This window comes from Zosterops lateralis (assembly GCF_965231275.1).
Source record: "Zosterops lateralis genome assembly, chromosome: 8".
NCBI classification, from domain to species: Eukaryota; Metazoa; Chordata; class Aves; order Passeriformes; family Zosteropidae; genus Zosterops; species Zosterops lateralis.
In genome coordinates this window covers 15561062-15570457 of record NC_139768.1, presented here as the reverse complement: position 1 = coordinate 15570457, position 9396 = coordinate 15561062, and the positions used below count along the sequence as shown (strand labels likewise).

Here is a 9396-nt window from a genome sequence, read left to right as displayed (position 1 = left end):
TGTAGTCTCCTAGTCTTCCCCTGACCTCCCACATGGGAGGAAATGGGATGTTACTCATCTGCATAGCAAAGGAGAGACTGTGAGGGCCTTGGAGGCCCTTGGTTATTCTGAATTGCTATAACATGAAAGCAAGTGCATTTTCTTTAATTTTTTTTTTTTTTTTTTTTTTTTTTTTTTTTTTTAGTTAGTGCAACAGGTTTTGTTTAACCAATTGCCAAAATGTCTCAGCAACAGTCTGCATTTCCCCTTCCCCATTTAGCTTCTTGGAAATGTGTTAATTCTGCTGTCAGACAAAGCTGCAAGAGGGCTGAACCAGAAAAACTGCTGTAGAAGCCTTGGACCAAACTGATGCCTCTTGGCTGTTTTGCAAACAGTATCAGTGGGACTTGCTGAATGGGCTAGAAGAGGCCTCCATTAATCCTTCTGGCTAATCAGTTATGCCTCTGGTTACCTAGTATAGAAAAAAGGCAGCAATTTCTGCTGGATTGGTTGTTTAAGGTATTTTTCATCTCTTCCTTGGTTGAGCAGGCTCTCCTGCCCAGTTAGGGATGTGCAGTTAAATGCCTGCATTAGCCTTGCATTGGTGGTGCATTCCTCATCCTTCCAGCAGCAGTTTCTTTGGGCAGTGGACCCAAAGTTCATGCTTTGGATCCTTGTGCTGTGGTGCAGCACCTCAGTGGGGTGTGGGAAGGAGTTTCTTCCCCATCCCCTGGAGCTGTGGTGGGACAGTGCTGAGCTGTCAGAGCTAGATGCTGCCTGCTATGGGCAGGGGTTGCTTTAGGTGAGATCCTGGAGGAGATGCAAACCAGCTCTTCTGGGCAAGATGAGAAGGAAGGAGCATAGGGTTTGCCGTATGGTTGTTGAAATGCTACATAAATTACAAGGGCTTGCACAATAACTTATCCTAAATGTCATTCCTCCAGCCATTAGGTTCTTTGTGGCAGCATGACAGTGTGTTATAGTGAAAATATCCCTGAAACTCAAGGGGCACAAGCATGCTCTCCCACAGATATGTGGTGGATGGGCAAAACCAGAAACCGTTGCCTACAGAAATACTTTCTCTAAACATGTGTCTATGCTAGGGTTGTCTCCAGGGCCCACAGGGAGACAGAGGGCATAACCCTTAACTTTACCCATCCCGTCCTGTTTATCTTCTCCAAAGTTTTGTTTGGTTTTGCTGCCTGGACTCTGAACAGGAGATTGCTGGGCACACCCAGGCTGTTGTTCTGACAATGTGTATTTTTAGCAGAAGCTCACAATTGCATGCAGTACATCAGGAGGTAGCAATGTATTTATTTTCTCAAATGCCATTTCACTTCCAGAGGGAAGAAAGCATTCTATACTTGGGGTGTTTTTTTTTCCCTTGGGGGAAGATGTGCCACAAACCTCTAGTAGCTCTCTGATAGCAGATATTTCTGTGGTGGCTGTAACTCCCTTCCATTCCAAATCTGATCTCTGTGCAGGAGCAAAGATTTACATTTTCCTTGTAGGAAGAGCTCACAATTGTCTTCTGTTCCTGGAGGTTTGAGGCTCAGTTGCTGCCCAGCTGCAGAACTGAATCCATAGGGCATTTTGGAGGCTTTAACGCCTATGGAATTCAGTTCTCAGAGCCAAGCAGCCAGTGCGAGTCAGCTTCCCCTGGCTCCAACCAGCTGTGTCTCCATCTGCAAGGGGGAAAAAATAGCAAAGAGCTTGTCATGTCTTTGACACAGGGCAGGCACTGAGCTGACACAATTTTTTGCAACTGGGAGGTGCCAGAGGGAGAAGACTCTGGCACCTCTCACCCCAGAAGCAGCACAGACAGATCAGACAGATGCAGCTTTCATTGGGAACTTTGCTCAAGTTGGGTGGTGGTGTGGGGGTTTTTGGGTGGTTTTGTTCTTTTTTCTTCAACATATCCTGTTGTTTGGATTCACTGCAAAGCTTCAGGTCAGCCCTGAGCTCTGCAAACCTGGTTAGAGCTGTAAGAGAAACACCATTTCTGCCATGTGGACTGGTATTGGCAGGTGTGTTGAGTATACCCCGTATGTATTTGCTCTGTGTGCAGGTGTCACACATCTCTTGGTCTAAACTGCTCTTCTTCAGTGTGTGTGTATGTCTGAAAAGGGGCGAGCTGTGCCAGGGGGATGCTCAGTCCTGCAGGAGCAGCCCAGTACTCCCAGGTATTGATGCTCTGCTCTATTCATACTGAAACCAATGCCCACGGGAACCTCTTGAACTGGGAGGTGCCAGCTGAGGGGAATGGTTTGTGCAGCAGGTGCTACCATGGGTGTACCATGAGGTGCAGGGGCTTTCTGCCCATTTAGAAATGGGAAGGGACACAGGGTAATTCTGTATAAAATGAAGAGTGAAAGGCCTTTTCCAGATAGCTCAGAGAGTAGATTCAGGGAGGAATTCGTCTCCATCTGAGTTAATCTGGGACTTACAAAGGGCATCCCACAACTGTACATGCCCTTTGCTCTCCACTGCCTCCCACCCTCTGCTTTGGGCTGCAAAGCTCACATGCATGGCAGGGCAGACTTGAGGGACACATGGGGGATCCACCTGAGCACCCACAGTGATGCTAATGCTGCTAGCAGCTTTGGACAGCCTCACTCCTCAGTAGATATTCACTTTCAAACCTGAGGACTGAGCTAATGGCTGAAAAGCTTTTTCTTGGCTCAGCAATAGTTTGGCACAGTTGTGATGACAGTGGCTCAGGCAGGAGTAAGCACCAGGAGAGGATTCCAGCCCTTTGCCTGTATGCCAGCAGTGCAGAAAAGCTGCCCTCGGGTCAGCAGAAGAGACGGGAAATGACACACACCGCTTTGGAGCACGAGCAAAGATTTCAGTGGGGGAAGCACTGAGCAACTGTCGCACGAGCAGTGAACTCCAGGATTGCTCAACTGCTGGCCCGGGGCTCTATTTTAATCCCTCCGCTGGGAATTACAGTTCAGTTAGGGCAGCATGAACTCACCATCCTGATGCACGTAGCAAAGGAGCCAAACGCTGTTGCAAAAGCTGAGGAATCCCAGGCTGAAAGTGCCAGCTCTGGTGTAGCTCAGGGACCACGTGCAGCCGTACCACAAGGGGGCTGCCTGGAGGGGCAGCAGTGGAGGGAGATGGGGTAGAGCAGAGCTTACACCAGGGTCCCCACCCTGCAGCAGGTGGCCAGGGTCAGAGAGGCAGCTCAGAGACCCAGCTGTGCATTGTGCCAGTTTTCAGACCACTGTCACTTGGCAGGGAGTTTTCAATAGCCCTGAGTTCCTCAAACTCTGATCTCCCTTCTCTTTCTTCTCCTCCTCCTCCTTCTGCTCTGCAGGCAGCTGCCTGTGCAATTGAGTGGGCAGGAAGGCAGCCTGCCAGAGACATTGCAGCCACATGGAAGCACCTGCCAGCCTGAAATGGTTGGTAGAGTTGGGATGCTTTGGGGCTGCTTGTTGTCCATCTTGTACTCATGGGATGGTTACCCTGCAGTCCCTGGCTATTTGAGTGCATGGAATGCCTTTGTATTTATTTTTTTAAGCCATAAAACTCTGAGGCATTTACCTCACATTATTGATGGATGTCTGCTGTTTAAAGTGCCATCCATCTGCCTTCATCCCTCTGCTGTTCTGAAAGGTGCAGTCCAAGGAAAAGCCTTCCTCCTCATCTTCCTCCATGGGCTGATTTACAAAGAAAGGGGAAGGATTACAAGCAGATAGGCAGGTGAGCAGGATGAGGGTGAAGCCCAACAAACCTTCCCTGATGGTCCTCCTTCCCTTGTTTCATGCTCAGGGAGGTGATGTGGGTGCTGGGGCTGAGTGGGACAGCCCAGCAACCGTCTGGCATGAATTCCCTCATGCCCTGTGCCCCACCCTCCCCAAGGTGGGGCAGCTCCAGCATGATACTTTTGGCATCCCACCTGGGACTGGGGCACCCCATTGCCAAAATGCAGCAGAAAGTTTGATCCAAGTGCAATGGAAAGCCCAGGGGGGGATGAGCTGGGAAAGAAACAATTCAAATGGAAACTCAGACAAGCTCCAATTCTGATTTCATTCCTGACGGCTCCTGCAAGCAATGTCGCCATGGCACGGCATCCACAGCACTCTAGATGCTCTGCCTTTGCTCCTTGGTTTTCCTGACCCAGCTTTGTCCTGTGTTCCTTTACCCAGGCATGGCCAGGGCTGGATTTGGTCCTGTGTATTTTGGGATTATCCCTTGCCCCTAGGGAGTCTGCACTGAAGTGGGGTGCCAGGCAATACTTGGGAGGGCAGGGATGAATGTAGATGTGGGAGCCACCTCAGTGATGTGTATTTTGCTGGTGTGAAGGTGCCCTGCCCTGGCCTGACCCTGTGTTTTCTGGAGGCTGTGTTGGGGTCAGGCTGCAGCACTGCACTGTGGGGTGACCATTGCCCCAGCGCAGCCCTGAGGGGGAATTGCATCAGGCAGCTGCCACCTTTGCAGGTGGGGGTTTCATAGCCCCACTGCAACATGCCTCCCCTGACCCTGGAGCAGGAGCCCTTGGCTGAAAGGTTGAGAGCTCCTCAAGGCTCCTGACCTCAGCCCAAAATGATGGTGAGTCCAGAGACGCTGCAGACAATCAGGTGCCCAGGAAGATACTGCTGCTGTGGGGCTTTCTCTGGTGGAGCACAGCAGAAATGGCCAGACGAGCAGATTTCCCCATGGCAAGCCCCTCAGGAGGCGATGGGAGGACACAGAGAAGCAGAAGCTCACTCATGGCCAGCCCTGCTACTGGAGAGCTGTGCCGCACCACTTCAGCCCTGAGCTGCCAGAGGCATCGCGCTCTTTCTGGCTTTGGCTCTCCGCTCCCTCCCTCCTGTGGGACAGGCTGGAGCGCTGCCCTCTCCCTCGCTCCTGGGGGAGACAAAGCACAAGCCACTGCTGCAGAGGAGACGTGACTCCCAGGCAGCTCCAGCGCTCTGAGGTTAATGATTTATTGCTTTATGTCTTAAAAAAATCAGCAGCGCCCTCCTTTTGGCATTTTCAGCTAATTATCCCGGGAATTACTGATTAGCTAGGACGTGCCTAGGCCCAAGCAGCGGAGCCCTGTGGGTGCTGCACAGCCACGGGCACGGCGCTGACATGGTGGCTGGAGCATTATTCCCGGGAGTTTCACTTTGTCTTCCCGGGAACTTTGCAGGAACATGCCCCCCTTCCCCTCCCCCTCGCCGTTTAAAGTACGAGGAGCACGAGCCCGGTTCTGCAGGTTACCAAAAAGGCCAGGGATAGAAGTGAAGATGCTCGTGCAGGCACACGGTGTCTGACACCTCCCGTCCCGCTTCCCGCAGCCGGGAGCGGGTGCTGCCATCAGCCCAGAGACGGCACCACGTCCCCCCTGCTCGGCACGGGCAGAGCCGCCTCTGCAGCGCCCGGGCTGCGGCTCCTTGGGGCGAGCAGCAGCCAAGAAATCCCCTCATTGCAGCCACACCGCTCCTCCCGCTCCGGCGCAGACCCTCCCTTGCCCCCCGCACTCACCCGACAGCTCCGGCTCCCGTCGAGGCGGCTCTGCGGGCGGCGGGGCCGCAGGCACAGTTAAATATTGCAGCCGACTTACTCACTTCTCTTCCTGGACGGCAGCGCAGAGTTTCCACCCACTTCTTTCACCTTTGGTTTCCAGGCTTTCTGAGAAAAGGGGAAGCCGTGGGAGGGAGCAACCGGCATCCCCGTGCCAGGGCCACGGCCCCCAGCAGCCTCTTCTTCCCGGGAAGGGGCGGATGCCAGAGGGGACCGCTTTCCCTGGAAACTGCGGCGTGGCTGGCTGGCAGTGCCTTGTGCTCGTGGCCCAGCACTCCACGACCATCCTGGGTTAGGCAAAATTTCCTCCCCAGCCGAGTGGAGGGGGCACCTGAGTGCTGCCTGCCTGGCACAAGCTCAAGGGTGGCTGCCTGACCAGCTCAACCTCCTCCTTTGGGAGTGAAAATCCCCCCGGGACTCACATATGCCTTGGCCTCACCCCACCAAAGCCCATTCAGTTCCTCCTTTAACGTAGTGCCTCTGCAAGTGGTGACAGTGCCAGAGTTGGGGTCACATACACATCACTGACACCTGTGATGAGCTGTGTCCATCCTCAGCCCACAAAGCCCTGCCAGTAGCAGGTGCTGCCAAGGGCAGGGAATGTGCCAGCTGGCATTCCATTCAGCAGCCAGTGTTTCATCCAGTGGCATGCCCACTGGCACCACAGGGAGCTGGCTGCCCTCCCTGGGGACGTTCATCGATGATGTTCCCTGGGACATTATGGCCAAGCAGGTAGCCTCTACTGGCTGCTGCCAGCTCTGGTGGGTGAGCACAGGTGTCTGGTGGTGACATTCCTTTTTCTTAAAGTCCCATTCTCCAGCATTCTGTCAGTGCCACCAAAAGCACAACCACTGTCATTGCTCAGAAGTGATGTCAGGTCCCCTGGGGTTCCCCTCTGCCAGCAGTCTGAAAATGAAAATCACAGCACTGGCTGTGGCACTGAGCTGATGGTGGGTTGAGCACCACTGCTCCTTCTGTGCCACAGTGAACAAACCCAGAAATAAACTGGCAAATCAATGGATGGGGGATGGTGAGATGCCCGACATGCCCGGCTGCCTGCACAGCCCTGCCTGGGCTCAACAGCTGCCCTGCAGGTTCAGATAAAATTTACAGAGTGTTTTTGTCTTTTGGAAGCTGCCGTGGTGTTTCTGGAGTGGGAAGTACCTGGAAGGCTCTGTCATGGAGGTGACCAAGCTGGAGCCACAGTTTTATCAATGCAAGGCCCCAAAGCAGGCAACATGAGCAATTCAGTGTATTTTCAGATGGTCACATGTGGTTTGGCTGCACACCTCAACTTTGCATGACTGCAACTCTCTGCCCCTTAGCTCTATCAAGGGGCTGGACAGGAACTTTGGCATGTGGATGTGTGACCTGAAATATCTGTCATTTCTCAAGGTGGGGCTGCCCTCCTGCTCACTTGCTGCAGTCCCACCCAAACATGACACAGCTTCTGAGCAAGCAGCACTCCCTCTCCACAGCCAGCACTTTTGGCAGCTCTCAGTGCCACACTGGAGGGCTGGGAATCTCCCTGCTCCTTCCTTGCTGCCTGCTTAGTTAGCTCTTCAAGGCAGCACTGCAGCATCAGGGCTGTGACACTGATGTCCCCAGTGGGGATGGGGCGTGGCCTCCCTCTCTAGCACTGGCTGCACTACTTGACCTTGCTGGGGTCAGACTTGGACATCTCTCTGGCTATTGCTCCTGATACCTTCTCCAGGACAAATCTTGCCCCCGCCCCCAGAAGGGTTATCCCTCTTCCCAGTACCATGGCTGGCTTGGCCACTTCCTTGCACCCCTCTCCTTGGTACATGGGTCCCCCACATGCTCTGTATGTGTCTGCCTGCTGGAAAGGGTCTGGTGAGCTCCTGATTTGGAAAACCACTGGGGAACAGGGAAAGAGAAGGCAAGAGGAAGGCACAAGTGAGCAAACAGGGAAGTCACTGCAGGCCTGATGCCAAGGGGATGGGCATCAAGGCAGCTCAGACTCTGCATGGGTGGGAGGAAGGGAATGCACAGTTTTGCTGGTGGACATCTTTGCCAGCTCTCACAATGCAGGTTGTGGGAAGAGGAGGAGGAAGAGTGTGCTTAGAGTTGGAGTGACTTTCTGAACCCCAGTTTTTCTAGGCCTGGTGGGCAGAGGTGAGTGAACAGAAGCAGTCTCTGGGGTCACACTGAGGGGCCCATTCCTTCCCCATGCCCCTGGCATAGCTGAGACCTGATGCTGTCCCTAGCCCCCATTTCTCCAGATTTCCTAGGTCTCCTCCAGCCAAAGGCAGCAATGTGAGTGAGGAGCAGCCTGGCCCAGCCCTCTGCAGGAGGACAGTAGCTTGGCATTTTTCGGGGAGGGAGAAGCATTTACTTATGCCTCACTGTACTGGGAGCATGGCTAGGCACGAAGGGTTTGCACTATTGGGGTGGTCCTGTCCTGAAGGCTGGAACTTCACCCTGGGGGAAGAAAATCCACTTTCCAGCTCCGGGGAAGGGGCAAAGGAAGGGAGAGCAGCTGGCTTTTCCTACTCATCCAAAGAAATTAGGTTAAAATCCCCTACCTTTGATCTCCCGCGACTGCAAAGAAAGCCAGGCAGCAGGACCAGGGTGTGGTTTAGAGCTCAGAAATAAACCAGCAATTAGAACACCTCACAGGGTTACTGCTGAAAGCCTTAGAAAGTAGCCTGAAGGGCTGTTGTGTGCTTTCTGAGCGCCTGAGCCCCACAGCGCTGTGGGGTTTTGGATGAAAGCTGATGCAGCTGCTCCTTGCCCCGGGGCAGGACACTGGAAAGAGGATCAGTGAAATGTCTGCAGCCCCCGGGGGTGTCCCAGTGGCAGCCACTGCCTCTGGGGCTGGGGTGGGACAGCGGCTTTCATGGCTGTCTGAGGTGGTCTCCTACTGGGAGATTCAATCTCTTCTGGGAGGCTGCTCTGGGCTGCAGCCCCAGGCTGTGCACAGCAAGAAGGCTGCGGCTGGAGGTGCTGCCAGGCAACGGAGACTGTTTGGCCCTTTAGCAGAGAAGTCCACAGCAGTGCCCAGGTCCAGGGTCATGCCCAGCCAGCACCTGCTGCCCCTCCCCAGGCAGTTTCTCTCAGGCATAGACTCACAGAGGTCTAACAGAGCTAATCTCACTTCAGCCTTAGCTGAGGTTCAGTCCATCTCCAGATTGAACCTACAAACATCAGGCTTTGTGAGATTTAGTGGCCCTTGTGTGTCTTTCCTTTTCCCTTTCCCCTAAGCCAGAAAACAGCCTGAAAGCCCCTGTACCTCCCCTGAGAAATGTCACACATGAGGGAAACAACATCTTTCAGCCTTGCCCTTGGGATGAAGGATGTGGTGTTAAGGGTCAGCTTGGGCTTAGCAGGTGGTTTTTCTCCTGACAGCATGAAGACAGAGATGCCCTTGCTGAAAAAGCTGAGCAGCCTTGGTTTGTCCACAGAGCCTGATCCTCATAACCAGGTTTGAGAGGCCACACCAGCGGCCTCAGAGCTGGGGTAGCAGGACAGGCAGTTTGGCTGGTGCTCAGCCTATTCTTGGCCCCTTTGTTTGTGATGCCAACCTGCACATGGAGAGCCTGGAGGGGCCGAGGTGCAGCCTCCATCACACCAAGTGTCCTGTGGGATGGACTGCTCCTGCAGTGCTTGCAGATGCAACCTCACAGCCTGGGGGATGCTGGTGTGGACTCCTGCCTTCCACGCCCTGCACTGAGCATTTGCATGGCTGCAGAGGAACTCAGGCATGGTTATAACCATCAATGATGCTCTGCAAGAAACTATACAAAGGCCTGGCCAGCAGTGGGTAGTTTCCTGCCAAAGGGTTTTGCTTTGCTTCTCTCCCCAGCAGAGCTTTTTGTACACAGCCAGGGTTGTGCTCAGGCTGTGTTGCTCTGAGCTCAGGCTCCCCCTCCACCTGCC

General features: G+C 53.8%; 1 protein-coding gene across 1 annotated transcript in view; it reads left to right on the top strand.

Annotated features, from left to right (window-relative positions):
• SEMA4G (semaphorin 4G) overlaps positions 1 to 9396 on the top strand; it is a 129819-nt gene that overhangs the window by 46618 nt on the left and 73805 nt on the right. The window lies entirely within an intron of this gene.